The following is an 18,711-nucleotide window of genomic DNA, read 5'->3' as shown; positions in this document are numbered from 1 at the left end:
TCTAAAAGCCATAACGAGTGAGGACTCGGTGCAGACAATCAGCTCAGATTCTGAAACGGATGACGATAAGACCAACCCAAATATGAAAGACAAGGCTGAAATGGACTTGCCGATGAAGGTTGGAAAAACAAAGGCATGCATAAAGGCTTATGCTCCAGAGAAGAACAAAGTTTCAGAACAGAACTCCACCGAACAACGACAACCTAGTTCGACAGAAAATTCTGAGCCTGTTCAAGTTACGGACATATCCATGACGGAAGAACACCGAGCTCGGACTCAAACTTATTTCAAATTACGACAACAATTAGAACAATTGAGTTACCGTCTCGTACAAGAGATGAAAACAATGAAAAAGTTCTATGACACCGAATGGGAGAATCTGGAAAGACAACAGAAGCAGCTAGCTCAAGCAGAGAGCGACCATAGAGCCATCGTGACCAATTACCGATCACATCTCCCTTATGCTGTTCAGGAGTTAGAATATTTGCAGGAAGAAGCAAATGAAGAGGAATCTTCAGGAAGCCAGGATTTTATTCCAGTTCTTCTCTATGACTCCTTACAAGCAGAGTGTGAGAATTTGAAAGAACAGTATGAACAGGCCCAGGCTACAATTCTGGAAGGGGTTAACTCAGCAACATCCGAAAAGCTAGTTTCAGTGGAAGCATATGAGCAACTGAAGGTTGAACATGAGCAAGAAGTCCAAAGGCTGCAGGAAATTCTTGATGAGCTCAAGGCCAAGACAGACTCATCGGTAGAAGTTCCATCCATAGATGAGAAATTAGAGGTGAAAGACATGGCAGAACCTGAAAGACAAGATGTACAAGAACTCATAAAAATATTAAAGGAAACCCAAGACAAATATGGGGCGGCAATGACCGAGATTCAACAACTTGAAGAACAGATTCAACTGGGAATCTGTTCAGTGGAAGAAAAGGGAACTGTAAGAAACACAGAGACTGTAAGAATGGCCTCTGAACATGAGCTAGAGAGCATCAAGGCGCAACTTCTCCGAGCGCTGGAAGCCAAAGTACAAGAGGAAAAGAAGGTGAAAGCATTGGAGGAAAAGGTGGATGAAATGGAGAAGACTCTGACCCACAGTGTTCCCGTGGAAGAGTTAACGGTCAGCCAACTCCTTCATATGCTGAAGGACAAGACTCTACAATGGGAACAATCTGAACACGAGCTTCAATCTTCAAAGGGAAGGAGTTCGGAGCTCTCAAAAGTTATGGAAATAGCTGAGGTTGCAACACAGATTTTACAGGGATGCCAAAAGTACGCTGAATCACGTCAATGTGAACAGCAGAATGTTGAAACAGCTGCTCCAGTAGAAGGATTGAATAGCCTGATCAATCAATCCCCGAGGGAAGGGGAAGTGTTGAAATCACAAACGAGGTCATTAGTGAAGGATTTGCAGGAAACCCAGGAAGAGCGGGATGAATATGAACGCATGAAGAAGTCTCTTCAGGAAAGATGTCTAGGGAGGGAACAACAGTCGGCTAACGTCCAGTTGGGTACGGAAGAAGTAGCAGGCCCTCTCGCTAGACTAGCTCAGGACGACACTGAATATTACCATGACCTGTTGAGTGACACTGAATATTACGAGGATCTGGTCTGCCCAGCTTGTGATGAAAACTCCCAAAGTGCAGAAATCAGGATGAAGCACTTAAAGTCTAAGGAACATAGAGAGATGGTGGCGCTACAGCTGGCAGCTGATAAGGGAGCCCCGAGAGTCTCCAAGAAGCAGAAAAGAAAAAGAAGAAGCAGAAGATGATAACCATCAAAATCATTATCACTCCTACCAGATCATGCACGTGGGCCCTACAAAGGGAGATAAATCAGTTGGAAAGTAAGGAAAATTACCAAGGCAATACAGCTGTTTGTAAAAGTCAGCATTGCTGGTTCAGCAGGACGGGAGTTCAAGCTGTTACGTCAAGGGGAAGACTAGTGGAGGAGTCACGCTAGCAATGTGAACCGGCTACACCACAGCGATGTTGTTCGGACCGAGTCAAGACTAGAGACTGAATCTATACACTGTTCCCACAGAGACTGAACCTGTGAACTGTTTCCCACAGAGACTATATCTGTAAATTGTTTACCTGAAGTTGAATATATGTATGTTAATGAGAAATAGTATGTTGTAAGCTAAAAAGGGAGGATTGTAGTGTATGTAACCGTCTACCTTTAAGAGACTATTGTATGTAACCGTTCACCTTTAAGAGAACTATTTTAGGTGTGGCACTACTTGTTTGGCTTCTGTATACGGTAATACCGACGGTGACCACACCGGTATATAAGTGCTGTGGCATGATTTATAGGGCAGATTCGTCCTGACCTTCGAATAGTAAAGTCCTGTTGTATGTTACTCCTGAAGTCTGTGTCGTAATTAACTGCACAACCCACAGACTTTACAGAGACGAAGTCCCGTCTTCATGTTGAGGATACCCTCCACCGTGTTGTGTGGCACTACCACCGTGCTGAATGGGACAGATTTCGAACAGATCTGGCAACTCAAAACTGGGCATCCATGAGGCGCTGTGGGCCATCAGCAGCAGCAGAATTGTATTCAACCACAATCTGTAACCTCATGGCCCGGCATATCTCTCACTCTACCATTACCATCAAGCCGGGAGATCAACCCTGGTTTAACGAAGAGTGCAGGAGAGCATGCCAGGAACAGCACCAGGCATACCGAAAAATGAGGTGTCAACCTGGTGAGGCTACAACACAGGACTACTTGCATGCCAAACAACGGAAGCAACATGCGATAGACAGAGCTAAGCGATCTCACAACCATCGGATCAAATCAAAGCTCTGCAGTCCTGCCACATCCAGTCGTGAGTGGTGGTGGACAATTAAACAGTTAACAGGAGGAGGAGGCTCCAAAAATATCCCCATCCTCAATGATGGTGGAGCCCAGCACGTGAGTGCAAAAGACAAGGCTGAAGCATTTGCAACTATCTTCAGCCAGAAGTGCCGAGTGGATGATCCATCTCGGCCTCCTCCTGAGGTCCCCATCATCACAGATGTCAGTCTTCAGCCCATTCAATTCACTCCACGTGATGTCAAGAAACAGCTGAAGACACTGGATACTGCAAAGGCTATGGGCCCTGACAACATTCCGGCAATAGTACTGAAGACTTGTGCTCCAGAACTAGCTGCGCCCCTAGCCAAGCTGTTCCAGTACAGCTACAACACTGGCATCTACCCGGCAATGTGGAAAATTGCCCAAGTATGTCCTGTCTACAAAAAGCAGGACAAATCCGACCCAGCCAATTACCGTCCCATCAGTCTACTCTCAATCATCAGCAAAGTGATGGAAGGTGTCATCGACAGTGCTATCAAGTGGCATTTACTCAGCAATAACCTGCTAACTGACGCCCAGTTTGGGTTCCGCCAGGGCCACTCAGTTCCTGACCTCATTACAGCCTTGGTCCAAACATGGACAAAAGAGCTGAACTCAAGAGGTGAGGTGAGAGTGACTTCCCTTGACATCAAGGCAGCATTTGATCAAGTGTGGCATCAAGGAGCACTAGCAAAACTGAAGTCAATGGGAATCAAGGGGAAAGCTCTCCATTGGTTGGAATCATACCTAGCACAAAGGAAGTTGGCTGTGGTTGTTGGAGGTCATTCATCTCAATCACATGACATCACTGCAGGAGTTCCTCAGGGCAGTGTCCTAGGCCCAACCATCTTCAGCTGTTTCATCAATGACCTTCCCTCCATCATAAGGTCAGAAGTGGGGATGTTCGCTGATGATTGCACACTGTTCAGCACCATTCGAGACTCGTCAGATACTGACACAGTCCATGTCCATATGCAGCAAGACCTGGACAACATTCAGACTTGGGCTGACAAGTGGCAAGTAACATTCGCACCACACAAGTGCCAGGCAATGACCATCTCCAACAAGCGAGACTCTAACCATCTCCCCTTGACATTCAATGGCATTACCATCGCTGAATCCCCCACTATCAACATCCTGGGGGTTACCATTGATCAGAAACTGAACTGGACCAACCATATAAATACTGTGGCTACAAGAGCAGGCCAGAGGCTGGGAATTCTGCGGCGAGTGTCTCACCTCCTGACTCCCCAAAGCCTTTCCACCATCTACAAGGCACAAGTCAGGAGTGTGATGGAATACTCTCCACTTGCCTGGATGAGTGCAGCTCCAACAACACTCAAGAAGCTCGACACCATTCAGGATAAAGCAGCCCACTTGATTGGCACTCCCTCCACCACCGGCGGACTGTGGCTGCAGTGTGTACCATCTACAAGATGCACTGCAGCAACTCGTCAAAGCTCCTTCAACAGCACCTTCCAAACCCGCGACCTCTACCACTTAGAAGGACAAGGGCAGCAGACGCATGGGAACATCACCACCTACAAGTTCTCCTCCAAGCCACACACCATCCTGACTTGGACCTGTATCGCCGTTCCTTCACTGTCGCTGGGCCAAAATCCTGGAACTCCCTTCCTAACAGCATTGCGGGTGTACCTACACCATATGGACTGCAGTGGTTCAAGAAGGCGGCTCACCACCATCTTCTCAAGGGCAATTAGGGATGGGCACTAAATGCAGGCCTAGCCAGTGACGCCCACATCCCATCAATGAATAAAAAATTAAAATAAATTACTTTCACTTAACTTTTCCTTTTTACATACCTATAGAAGCTTTTACAGTCTGTTTTTATGCCTCTTGCTCGTTTACTCTCATATTCTATTTTCCCTTTCTTTATCAATTCCTTGGTCCTCCTTTGCTGACTTCTAAAATCTTCCCAATCCTCAGGCTTACTACTCTTTTGGCAACATTATAAGCCTCCTCCTTTAATCTAATACTATCTTTAATTTTTCTTGTTAGCCACGGTTGGACCATTTTTCTCATGGTGTTTTTATTCCTTAAGGGAATGTATATTTGTTGCAAATTATGAATTATTTCTTTAAATGTTTGCCATTGCTTTTCTACTGTCATATCTTTTAATATAGTTTCCCAACCTACCTTAACCAACCCACCTCTCATACTTACATAATTTACTTTGTTCAGGTTTCAGACTCTAGTTTCGGACTTAACTAAATCACTCTCAAACTCAACATAAAATTCGATCATATTATGATCACTACTCCCCAGAGGCTCCTTTACTGCAAGGTTATTAATTAATCCTGTCTCATTTCACAGTACTAGATCTAAAATAGCCAATTCCCTCATAGGTTCCTGACATACTGATCTAGAAAACTATCTTGAATGCATTCCATGAACAATTCCTCTGCACTATTTCTGCAAATTTGGTTTGCCCAGTCTATATGAAAGTTGAAGTCCCCTATGATTACTGTATTGCCCTTGTTACATGCATCTCTAATTTCCTGATTTACACTCTGCCCCACACTACAACTACTGTTTGGGGGCCTATAAACAACTCCCACTAGTGTTTTCTGCCCCTTGTTGTTTCTTAGCTCCACCCAAACTGATTCAACATTTTGTTTTTTGGAGCCAAGGTCCTTTCTCTCCACTGTCTTTATTCCCTCCTTTATTATCAGGGCTACCGCTCCTCCTTTTCCATTCTGCCTGTCTCTTTTAAAAGTCAAATATCCTGGAATATTTAGTTCCCAACCTTGGTGAATCTGCAGCCACATCACTGTAATGACTATTAAATCAAACCCATTTATTTCTATCTGTGCAATTAATTCATTTATTTTGTGCATTCAGATATTGTACCGTTAGCTTTAACATTTCTATTTTTCCCTGATGTCACTTTAGTCACTAATGCCCTATTACCTTTATTAATCTTTCTGTCCCTTCCTGACCCACTCTGCTTATTTTTACCCAGATCACTGCTCTGCTCTACAGCTTTGACATTTCTCTTACTTCTTTTGAATTAATCCTTTCCTGAATACTCCCACTTCCCCCCCTTCATTAGTTTAAAGCTCTATCTACTGCCCTAGCTATTTGATTTGCCAGGACGCTAGTCCCTGCCTGGTTTAAGTGGAGCCTGTCCCAATGGAACAGCTACCTCTTTCCCCAGTACTGGTGCCAGTACCCCATGAATTGAAACCCCTGCCTCCTACCCCACTCTTTGAGCCATGCATTTAACCTTCTAATCTGTTTGTCCCTATGCCAATTTGTGCGTGGCTCAGGTAACAATCCAGAGATTATTACCTGTGAGGTTCTTCATTTTAATTTCAATCCTAACTCCTCAAACTCTCTCAGCAGAACCTCATTCCTAGTTCTACCCATGTCGTTAGTTCCTACATGGACCACGACAACTGGATCATCCCTTCCCACTCCCAATTCTTCTCCAGCCGCGAGGAGACATCCTTTACCCTGGCACCAGGCAGGCAACACAACCTTCGGAACACACGGTCGCGGCTGCAGAGAACAGTATCTATCCCTCTGACTACACTGTCCCCTACCACTACCACATTCTTTTTCACTCCTCCCACTTGAATGGCCTCCTGCACCATGGTGCCATGGTCAGTTTGCTCACCCACCCTGCAGTCCTTGTTCTCATCTCCACAGGTAGCAAGTATCTCAGACCTGCTAGTCAAAGTCAAGGGCCAAGGCTCTTCCATCCTGGGTCCCCATACCTTCCTGGCTCACGGTCACACCTTCCTGTCCCTGACCATTGATGAACTCTAAAGTACTATTTAATCTAAGGGGTGTGACTGCCTCCTGGAACAAAATGTCCAGGTAACTCTCCCCCTCCCTGATGCTCCGCAATGTCTGCACCTCAGACTCCAGCTCAATAACTCGGAGCCGAAGTTCCTTGAGCTGCAGACACTTACCGCAGACGTGGTTGCTCGGAATCTCGCTGATCTCCACAAACTCCCACATGTTGCAGTTACGGCACACCACCTGCCCTGCCATGTCTATCTAACCTTCTTTATTTATTTGATTAGTTAACTAATTATTATTTTTCAATTAATTATTTTAGTTTTATTAATTAATTGGTTTATCTAGTTTAAGTTACTAATTCAGTAAAGTAAAGTAATAGCAAGTTACAGTTTCCTAGCTCTGAGTTTAACCCACTTCCCTAGCTTAGAGGCGAAAAAAAACTGTAATACTCACCAACCAATCACCTACCTGCTGCCCTGTGATGTCACTCCTTGATTTTTTTTTCTGTTTTGAATGTTCCTCGCGCTGCCTCTCTCTATATAATGCCACCGCTGTCGCTGCTCTCGCCATTTTATCCCAGGTCCCCTCCTCTCGCCGTTTTATCCCAGGTCCCCTCCTCTCGCCATTTTGTCCCAGATCCCCTCCTCTCGCTGTTTTATCCCAGGTCCCCGCCTCTCACCATTTTATCCCAGGTCCCCTCCTCTTGCCATTTTATCCCAGGTCCCCCCCTCTCGCCATTTTATCCCAGGTCCCCTCCTCTCGCCATTTTATCCCAGGTCCCCTCCTCTTGCCGTTTTATCCCAGGTCCCCTCCTCTTGCCATTTTATCCCAGGTCCCCTCCTCTCGCCGTTTTATCCCAAGTCCCCTCCTCTCGCCATTTTATCCCAGGTCCCCTCCTCTTGCCATTTTATCCCAGGTCCCCTCCTCTCGCCGTTTTATCCCAAGTCCCCTCCTCTCGCCATTTTATCCCAGGTCCCCTCCTCTCGCCGTTTTATCCCAAGTCCCCTCCTCTCGCCATTTTATCCCAGGTCCCCTCCTCTCGCCATTTTATCCCAGGTCCCCTCCTCTCGCCATTTTATCCCAGGTCCCCTCCTCTCGCCGTTTTATCCCAGGTCCCCTCCTCTCGCCGTTTTATCCGAAGTCCCCTCCTCTCGCCGTTTTATCCCAGGTCCCCTCCTCTCGCCGTTTTATCCCAGGTCCCCTCCTCTCGCCGTTTTATCCCAGGTCCCCTCCTCTCGCCGTTTTATCCCAGGTCCCCTCCTCTCGCCGTTTTATCCCAGGTCCCCTCCTCTCGCTGTTTTATCCCAGGTCCCCTCCTCTCGCCGTTTTATCCCAGGTCCCCTCCTCTCGCCATTTTATCCCACGTCCCCTCCTCTCGCCATTTTATCCCAGGTCCCCTCCTCTCGCCATTTTATCCCAGGTCCCCTCCTCTCGCCGTTTTATCCCAGGTCCCCTCCTCTCGCCATTTTATCCCAGGTCCCCTCCTCTCGCCGTTTTATCCCAGGTCCCCGCAGTAGTGTATGTGCCTTTAAGTCAGAACTACTTTTACAGCTCCTGTATACTGTAGTACTGGCAGTGACCACACCGGTATATAAGCTTTGCGCATGCCTCTGTACCCCCAGTCTAGAGACTACCCTCCTCCAGTAAAGACCTGTTTATTGTTAATGTACAGCATCCGTGTGATTATTTAATAATAGCATATCCACTGAATCACGGATCCAACAGTGGCGACGAGTGTCGATTCGAATCTACCTGCAACATAAAAAAAAAATAGTCGAGGCCAGGAACACGGGCGTCGACCATGAGCAACCGCCCAGCAGTCAGGCAGAGATTCAACTTCGCAGGGGAGGCTGTGGAGAGCCGGGCTTGGTTCCCCAGCCATGACGAGCAGTAAGAGACCGACGACAGGTCCAGCGCAGACCCTTCCCGAGCAGCGGCGGCTGGAGCCGACCGACAGTGGAGAGAAAGCCGAGCAGCGTCGACGGGGTAAGACAGAGGGTGAAGAGCGCAGGGCGCAGCCGGGGGTTGAACTCCGAGCGGCGTCGAGAAAAAGAAAACAAACCGGAGAGAGAGAGGGTAAAGAAACAGCCGGGTTCTAGACTGAGCGGCGTCGAAAAATATAAAAAGAAGAACGCGCAGAGCACAGCCAGGGCTCACGGGCTGAACAGGGTCCGCGGGGCGAAGAAAGGGGAGACGCCATTGAGCCGCGGAGAAGAAGGAAGAGCACGGGAGGCGCCATTTTTAGAAGCCGCAGCGGAGAAGAAGGGCGAGCGCGGGAAGGAAGGAAAGCGCAGGAGACGCCATTTTGTGCCAGCGGAGAAGAAGGGGAAGCGCGGGAGGCGCCATTTGTGACAGTTAACTCACACCCAAGGATGCCGAAGAGTGGCAGTATCTCTACGTTCGACAATGAAGTCGAAGATTGGGCGACATATGTGGAACGTATTGAGGTGTACTGCAGGGCGAATGAAGTGCCAGATGCTAATAAAGCACTGGTTCTGTTAAATTCCATGAGTGCAAAAACTTATGGGTTACTGCGAAATCTAATAACCCCAGAGAAGCCGGTAAACAAGGATTTTGAAAGCATAGTAGAAATCCTACAGGACCACTTAAACCCCACACCGCTGCTGATAGCAGAACGATTTAAGTTCCATAAAAGGAACCAACACAAAGACAAAAGCAATGCTGAGTACCTAACGGAACTGCGCAAGCTATCGAAACACTGCCAGTTTGGAGCGGGACTAGCAGATACGTTAAGGGACAAGTTTGTGTGTGGGCTACAAAGTGAAGGAACCCAGAAACGGCTTCTATCAGAAAAGGACCTTACGCTGGACAAAGCTATCAGTATGGCAGTATCACATGAAGCAGCCGCAAGGGGCGCTGCAGAGATACAACGGAGACCGCAAGAATATGGCACCAATGAAATGTCCTATGGAACAGGGAAGTGCTATCGCTGCGGCAGAACAACACATGATCATAAAGATTGTTGGTTCAAGGACCAAGTGTGCAGACAGTGTGGGAAAGCAGGACACATAATAAGAGTCTGCAGGTCTGGGAAGAAAACCTGAAATCTCCACAGGAGAAGTACAAAAAGGTACACCAGGTGATGGACAGTGGTTCAGACGAACAGAAAAGTGACACAGACTCCGGAAGCAAGGCGCTGGGTTGTCTGAAACTACATAAGGTAACAGAAATGGAGGATCACCAGACTATCTGGGTTACACTCAAGATAGACGGAGTCCAAGTGAAAATGGAATTGGACACAGGGTCAGCTCTAACAGTCATAAATCAAAGAGACTACAAGCGGCTATTTTCACACATACCCTTGAAAGCTACAGAGATTGTCTTGAAGACGTATACGGGGCAAAAAGTCTACCCCAAAGGAAAAATAAGGGTGAAAGTGACATATAAAGGCCAGGAAATACCTAAAATGGATATATATGTATTGCCAAATGGAGGACCACCACTGCTAGGACGTGAATGGATCCGGAAGATACAATTAGATTGGCATTCCATGCAGGCACTGAAGGTCGAGGCCAAAAAGGATGACGACATCACACCTGGACGACTGTCAAAAATGCTAACTGACGCAAAAGAAGTGTTCCAGGAGGGACTAGGAACACTAAAAGGAATAACAGCAATGATTAAAATAGAGGAAAATGCAAGCCCAAAGTTTCTGAACGCCAGATCAGTGTCTTATGCGATCAGACCAGCTGTTGAAGCAGAGCTGGAAGGGTTGGAACGTTCAGGAGTACTGTCCAAAGTGGAGTGGAGCGAGTGGGCTACACCCATCGTTCCTGTAATGAAGAGGTCGTTGAGTAATACGCCTGGGGAACCAAAGAAGGTCCGCATCTGTGGGGATTTTAAGGTGACAGTGAACCCAGTCCTTCACACGGTGCAATATCCGCTTCCACGAATTGAGGATATTTTCGCCTCGCTATCTGGAGGTAAACGCTTCACCAAAATTGATCTAGCCCAGGCGTACTTGCAAATGGAGGTAGAAGAAGCCTCGAAACATTACCTTACGATCAACACTCATAAAGGTCTCTATCAATACAACCGGCTGGTGTTTGGAGTAGCCTCGGCTCCGGCTATCTGGCAAAGGGCGATGGATCAGGTCCTGCAAGGGATTCCAGGGACCCAGTGTTATTTGGACGACATCTTGGTCACGGGCGAAAATGACGCTGATCACCTCGCCAACTTGGAGAAGGTGCTCACCAGATTAAAGGAGTATGGGCTACGAGCTAATCGCCACAAGTGCGAGTTTTTCCAGAAACAGATCTCGTATTGTGGCCACGTCATCGATGAAGAGGGGTTACATAAGTCCCCTGACAAGATTGAGGCAGTAGACAAGGCTCCAGCACTGGAAAATGTGTCACAACTGAGGTCGTTCCTCGGGCTGGTAAACGACTACCACAAGTTCTTACCAAATTTGTCTACGGTATTGTGGTAAACCACTGTTTGTATTCCACTGTGTACATACCTGTACATGCCTCGGCTGACTCCTCCCACGAATCCAGGTATAAAGGTGACTGATCCACAGCCCCTTTGTATTCTGGACCGGTCGACCACTCGAGGCACACCTTCATTCTCTTGTTAATAAAAGCCTGTTAATTACTCGCTTAATCTCAGTCTTTTGAGTTATTGATAGCACATCAATTTTATTAACAAGATTTTTATAATGGAGAAGATCCTCACACCAGCATGCCTGGACTTAGATCATCGGGAGGCGGACTCATCCACCAAGTTTACTTACTGGCTTAGGTGTTTCGAAAAATTCCTGACCGCCTCCGCTGCAATCAAATCGGACGAGGACAAACTGGATGTCCTGACCTCCAAAGTGAACCACCGAGTGTACTTGGTCATCCAGGACGCGACCTCGTATGCGGATGCTATCAAGCTCCTCAAGGACCAGTACACGCGCCCAGTGAACGAGGTGTACGCTAGGCACCTCCTGGGGAGTCGTAAACAACAACCTGGGGAATCGACCGAGGAATACCTTCAGGCACTGTCTGTGCTTGGCCGGGCCTGTGGTTGTAAGGATGTAAAGGCCGCCGTGTACACAGAGGAACTTATCCGGGATGCTTTTGTAGCGGGCCACAGGTCCAATTACACCCGACAGCGACTGCTGGAGCAGAGTGACCTGGATGCCTACTCCTCTGCACTGTGGACGCCGCGGGGAACGACAGCCTGGGACACGGTAGGACCGTCTCATAGCACCGTGCCACCCCAGCCACATCCCAGCAACGGCCCAACTACCGCAGCAGTGTCCCAAGGCCAGACAGCAGTGCCCCAAGGCCAGAAATGCTACTTCTGTGGCCAGGCCAAACACCCCAGAGCGCGCTGCCCGGCGAAAAATGCGATCTGCTCGGGCTGCGGGAAGAAGGGACACTACGCCAGCGTCTGCAGAGCCAAAGCCACCCCGAACCCCAGCAGCGCCGCGTGTGGGCCGTGCGGGCCGCCATCTTGGGCCTCCCCAGCCATGTGCGAACCACCGGAACAGCAGCCATTTTGGACGCCTCCAGCCACATGGGGATCATGGACGCCGCCATCTTGGACGACAGCCGGGACACAACAGGCCCCCAACGCCGCCTCATCTGATACCCGCAGCGACACACCGACCCCTACGCTGGCCTCCGTTACACTGGACCAAGCGAGACCGCACCAGCTGGCCAGTTCCACAATGGACATTAAGGTAAATGGTCATGAAACAATCTGCCTTTTTGACTCTGGGAGCACGGAGAGCTTCATCCACCCCGACACGGTGCGGCGTTGCTCTCTCCCAGTCCTGCCTGCGCACCAGCGGATTTCTATGGCCTCCGAGTCCCAGTTGGCGGACATTGGCGGCTACTGCATGGTGACACTCGTAGTAGACGGGACTGTGTACGATAATTTTAAACTTCTGGTCCTGCCCGACCTCTGCGCTGCCGTTCTACTGGGGTTAGATTTTCAGTGCCACCTTAAAAGTGTTACGGTGGCGTACGGTGGACCCCTCCCCCCACTCACAGTCCGCAGCCAGCAGCTTCCAAATTGCCCACCACGCACCAGGTGCAACCTCTCCACACTCAGAGTCACCCCCCCCCCACTGTTTGCTAACATCACCCCCGACTGTAAGCCCATCGCCACAAAGAGCAGGCGATACAGTGCCGGGGACAGGGTTTTCATTAAAACCGAAGTGGAGCGGCTCCTGAAGGAAGGGATTATTGAGGGCAGCACCAGCCCCTGGCGAGCCCAGGTTGTGGTCGTTAAGACCGGCGAGAAGCAGCGCCTGGTCATCGACTACAGCCAGACAATAAATCGCTACACCCTGCTGGACGCTTACCCACTCCCCCGCATAGCTGATATGGTCAACCAGATCGCGCAGCACCGCGTCTTCTCGACCATTGACCTGAAATCAGCGTACCACCAGCTCCCTATCCACCCTGAGGACCGCCAGTATACTGCCTTTGAGGCAAACGGCCGCCTCTATCACTTCCTTAGGGTTCCCTTTGGCGTCACCAATGGGGTCTCCGTCTTCCAAAGGGAGATGGACCGGATGGTCGATCAAAATGCGTTGCAGGCCACTTTCCCATATCTGGACAATTTGACCATCTGCGGCCATGACTTGCAGGACCATGACGCAAACCTCGAAAAATTCCTCTGCACCGCCAAACTCCTCAACCTGACGTATAACAAGGAGAAGTGCATATTCCGCACAACCCGCCTCGCCATCCTTGGCTGTGTTGTGGAACACGGAGTCATCGGCCCCGACCCCGACCGGATGCATCCCCTTATGGAACTCCCACTGCCCCACTGCCTCAAGGCCCTGAAGAGGTGCCTAGGGTTTTTCTCTTATTACGCCCAGTGGGTCCCCTACTATGCGGACAAGGCCCGTCCGCTGATCAAGTCCACCTCTTTTCCTGTGACGGCAGAGGCCCGCTTAGCCTTCCACCGTATCAAGGAAGACATTGCCAAAGCCACCATGCACGCAGTGGACGAATCCATCCCCTTCCAGGTGGAAAGCGACGCGTCCGACTTTGCCCTGGCCGCTACCCTCAATCAGGCGGGGAGACCCGTGGCCTTCTTTTCACGAACCCTCCAGGGCCCGGAGACCAGACACTCCGCTGTTGAGAAGGATGCCCAGGCTATTGTGGAGGCTGTGCATCATTGGAGGCACTACCTGGCCGGAAAACGATTTACCCTGCTCACTGACCAGCGTTCAGTTGCTTTCATGTTTAACAACAAGCAGAGGGGCAAAATCAAAAACGACAAGATCTTGAGGTGGAGAATCGAACTTTCCACCTACAATTACGAGATCTTGTACCGGCCCGGGAAGCTCAATGAACCCCCGGATGCTCTATCGCGTGGCACCTGCGCCAGCGCGCAGATCGATAGACTGCGGGCCCTCCACAATGACCTCTGCCACCCGGGGGTCACCAGGTTCTTCCACTTCATCAAGGCCCGCAACCTGCCTTACTCCATTGAGGAGGTCAGGACCATGACCAGGAACGGCCAAGTCTGCGCTGAGTGCAAATCGCACCTTTACAGACCAGACAGGGCTCACCTGATAAAATCCACTCGCCCCTTCGAGCGCCTGAGCGTTGATTTTAAAGGGCCTCTCCCCTCCTCCGACCGCAATGTGTACTTCCTCAATATTATTGATGAGTACTCCCGTTTCCCGTTCGCCATCCCCTGCCCGGACATGACCAGTGCCACGGTCATTAAATGTCTGAACGACCTCTTCACCCTGTTCGGTTTCCCCAGCTATATCCATAGCGACCGGGGCTCATCGTTTATGAGCGACGAACTCCGTCAGTACCTGCTAGCTAGGGGTATTGCCACAAGCAGGACCACCAGTTACAACACCCGGGGGAACGGACAGGTGGAAAGAGAGAATGCGACAGTTTGGAAGGCCGCCCTGCTAGCCTTAAAGTCTAGGGGCCTTCCGACCTCCCGCTGGCAGGATGTGCTCCCCGATGCGCTCCACTCTATTTGGTCACTGCTCTGCACTGCCACTAACGCCACCCCTCATGAGAAAGTGTTTGTCTTCCCAAGGAAGTCCACATCGGGGACATCGCTACCGCCATGGCTGACGTCCCCAGGGCTGGTCCTACTGAGAAGACACGTGAGGACCCATAAAATGGACCCCCTGGTCGAGAGGGTCGACCTCCTCCACGCCAACCCCCAGTATGCTTACATTGCGTACCCGGACGGGCGGGAGGACACAGTCTCCATAAGAGACCTCGCACCCTCAGGGTCGCAGTAACCCACCACGCACTACCACCCCCCCCCCACGATCCGATATCCAGCCCCAGCAGACGGCAGGCCTGGGCCCCGCGACCCGCTCGACATCTACGAGGACTACACACCAGTGCCCCAGCCTACGCGGGACTCGACGCCAGAAGCTTCACTACCCCTGCCGTCGCCACGTCGATCACAGCGGCAGACAAGACCTCCGGAGAGACTCCAATACACTAACTTTTAATACACTTCACCCCGCCGGACTCAATTTTAAACAAGGGGTGAATGTGGTAAACCACTGCTTGTATTCCACTGTGTACATGCCTGTACATGCCTCGGCTGACTTCTCCCACGAATCCAGGTATAAAGGTGACTGCTCCACAGCCCCTTTGTATTCTGGACCGGTCGACCACTCGAGGCACACCTTCATTCTCTTGTTAATAAAAGCCTGTTAATTACTCGCTTAATCTCAGTCTTTTGAGTTATTGATAGCGCATCAGGTATTACACCCGCTGAACACCCTACTGCAAAGAGGGGTACCATGGAAGTGGGATGATGAACGTAGACGAGCTTTCCAGAAGTGTAAAGAATTGATCACATCAAAAGAGGTGTTGGCCCATTTCAACCCAGCACTACCAATTCATTTGGCATGTGATGCATCACCCTATGGTATTGGAGCGGTGCTGTCGCACAAATTCCCAGACGGGTTGGAGAGGCCAGTAGCCTTTGCGTCTCGGTCACTAACCTCAGCTGAGCCCAGATTGACAGGGAGGCCCTCAGCCTAGTATGGGGAGTAAAAAAATTCAACCACTATCTGCATGGGCAGAAGTTCACCTTGCTGACTGACCACCAACCACTTGTCTCCATCTTTAATCCTAAGAAGGGCGTTCCAGTGATGACTGCACCGCGGTTACAAAGATGGTCCCTGTTTCTAAGGGTGAATCAATATGAAATAGAATATAAAGGCACGAAACAGCATTGGAACGCTGATGGGCTATCGCGCCTGCCACTGCCTACTGTGGAGGAAGCACCAGCAGTGGACCCTATCGAGGTACTTTATTCGTCAATAATTGAACGATTGCCAGTAACAAACGCGAATATAGAGAAGGAGACCCGCAATGATCCGACGCTGTCGCGGGTATATGAATTGATGGTGAGGGGATGGCCAACACATGGCGACTCACTGTTGCCAGCATTCTCATCCAGAAGAGAACAGCTGTCAGTATGCCAGGGGACAGTGATGTGTGGATCCAGAGTGGTGATTCCACCCAAGTTAAGGGAGAGAGTGCTAAATGAGCTACATGAAGGTCATCTGGGGGGAGTGAAAATGAAGAGCCTTGCTAGGGCTTATGTGTGGTGGCCGGGAATCGATCAACAAATCGAAGACCTAACTAAGAGCTGCTTAGGATGCCAGAAGGTCCAAAATGCACCACCACATGCCCCTCTACACCCGTGGGAGTGACCCTCCTCTCCATGGCAACGGGTGCATATTGATTTCGCTGGTCCAGTCATGGACTCAATGTTCTTAATAGCAGTGGATGCTCATTCAAAGTGGCCTGAGGTGATAAAAATGTCTTCAACCACTACAGAGAAAACGATTGCAGTCCTACGGACCATATTTTCCAGAAACGGTTTGCCAGGGCAGATTTGCTCTGATAATGGACCACAGTTTGTGTCCAACGAGTTCCAAAAATTTATGAGAAGGAATGGGGTAAGGCATTACACATCCGCCCCATATCATCCAGCCACAAATGGATTGGCTGAGAGGTTCGTACAAACCTTTAAGAAGGCGATAAAGGCCATGTGCGACGATGAAATTCCACTACAGCATAAGATGGACAATTTCTTATTAGCCTACCAAAACCCGACACATGCAGTTACCAACCAGACCCCGGCCATGATGTTCTTTAACCGAAGGTTGAGATCTCGTCTGGACTTGCTCAGACCAAATGTGTGAAGAAATGTTGAGGACAAACAATTCCAGCACATCAATGAGAAGCCGACAAGGAGCTTCAATGTAGGGCAACCAGTCTTGACCCTTGACTATCGAACAGAGAAATGGCAACCCGGAACGATATGTACAAGGCAGGGGCCATTAATGTACACAGTGGATGTTGGGGAGAACATTGTGAGACACCACGTCGATCAGATCTTAGCATCACAGGAACGCGTCAACCCCATGTCTCGAGTACCTGGGGATGAACCCGACATACCGGTAGCATCTACTTCAGACCCAGTAGCAGTGGAACCCGATGAACTACCCGATGAAAAAGGGTCAGAATCGCCTCTGCACCAAGAACAAGAACCTCCGGAAAGGCGCTATCCCGAAAGGGTCAGGAAGCCGCCCCAAAGACTGAATCTATAAATGGACTTTTGTTGTTTAATGTGCATGTTGAAATGTTAATTGTTATTTGAATATTAGGGGTATTACTAATCTAAAAGGGGAGGAATTGTAGTGTATGTGCCTTTAAGTCAGAACTACTTTTACAGCTCCTGTATACTGTAGTACCGGCAGTGACCACACCGGTATATAAGCTTTGCGCATGCCTCTGTACCCCCAGTCTAGAGACTACCCTCCTCCAGTAAAGACCTGTTTATTGTTAATGTACAGAATCCGTGTGATTATTTAATAATAGCATATCCAATGAATCACGGATCCAACACCCGCCTCTCGCCGTTTAATCCCAGGTCCCCTCCTCTCGCCGTTTTATCCCAGGTCCCCTCCTCTCGCCGTTTTATCCCAGGTCCCCTCCTCTCGCCGTTTTATCCCAGGTCCCCTCCTCTCGCCGTTTTATCCCAGGTCCCCGCCTCTCGCCGTTTTATCCCAGGTCCCCGCCTCTCGCCGTTTTATCCCAGGTCCCCGCCTCTCGCCGTTTTATCCCAGGTCCCCGCCTCTCGCCGTTTTATCCCAGGTCCCCTCCTCTCGCCGTTTTATCCCAGGTCCCCTCCTCTCGCCGTTTTATCCCAGGTCCCCTCCTCTCGCCGTTTTATCCCAGGTCCACTCCTCTCGCCGTTTTATCCCAGGTCCGCTCCTCTCGCTGTTTTATCCCAGGTCCCCGCCTCTTGCCGTTTTATCCCAGGTCCCCTCCTCTCGCCGTGTTATCCCAGGTCCCCTCCTCTCGCCATTTTATCCCAGGTCCCCGCCTCTCGCCGTTTTATCCCAGGTCCCCACCTCTTGCCGTTTTATCCCAGATCCCCTCCTCTCGCCGTTTTATCCCAGGTCCCCTCCTCTTGCCGTTTTATCCCAGGTCCCCACCTCTTGCCGTTTTATCCCAGGTCCCCGCCTCTCGCCGTTTTATCCCAGGTCCCCTCCTCTCGCCGTTTTATCCCAGGTCCCCTCCTCTCGCCATTTTATCCCAGGTCCCCTCCTCCCGCCGTTTTATCCCAGGTCCCCTCCTCTCGCCGTTTTATCCCAGGTCCCCACCTCTTGCCGTTTTATCCCAGGTCCCCTCCTCTCGCTGTTTTATCCCAGGTCCCCTCCTCTCGCTGTTTTATCCCAGGTCCCCTCCTCTCACCGCTGCAAAACTCCAGATGATGCCCCTTTCTGAATTAATTCCACCTGCCATTTCTTGAACCATTCACTTAGTTTTCTCTTGGCCCTTTTGAATTCCATCAATCTCCTCTACCTGAGTTGCTGGGTATTATCAACTAATTTTATAATATTACCAGATTTATCCTCCTCGGTATTGCTCATCAGTTGTGTAAACATCAGGAGACCCAGGACAGAGCTAGTCATTACTTCACTAATTATTTCTCCCAACAGAATTTTCTACATTTATCATCACTTTCTGTTTTCTATTGTTAAATAAATTGAAACCCAGCTAACTATTTTGCCAGTAATGCACATCTCTTAATCTTCTTTAAAAATCTTTTGCAATGTCTTC

Source organism: Somniosus microcephalus, chromosome 19, assembly GCF_052327205.1.
Source record: "Somniosus microcephalus isolate GS21.2 chromosome 19, FLI_Smic_1.0, whole genome shotgun sequence".
NCBI lineage: Eukaryota > Metazoa > Chordata > Chondrichthyes > Squaliformes > Somniosidae > Somniosus > Somniosus microcephalus.
Note: the sequence above shows the minus strand (reverse complement) of the source record.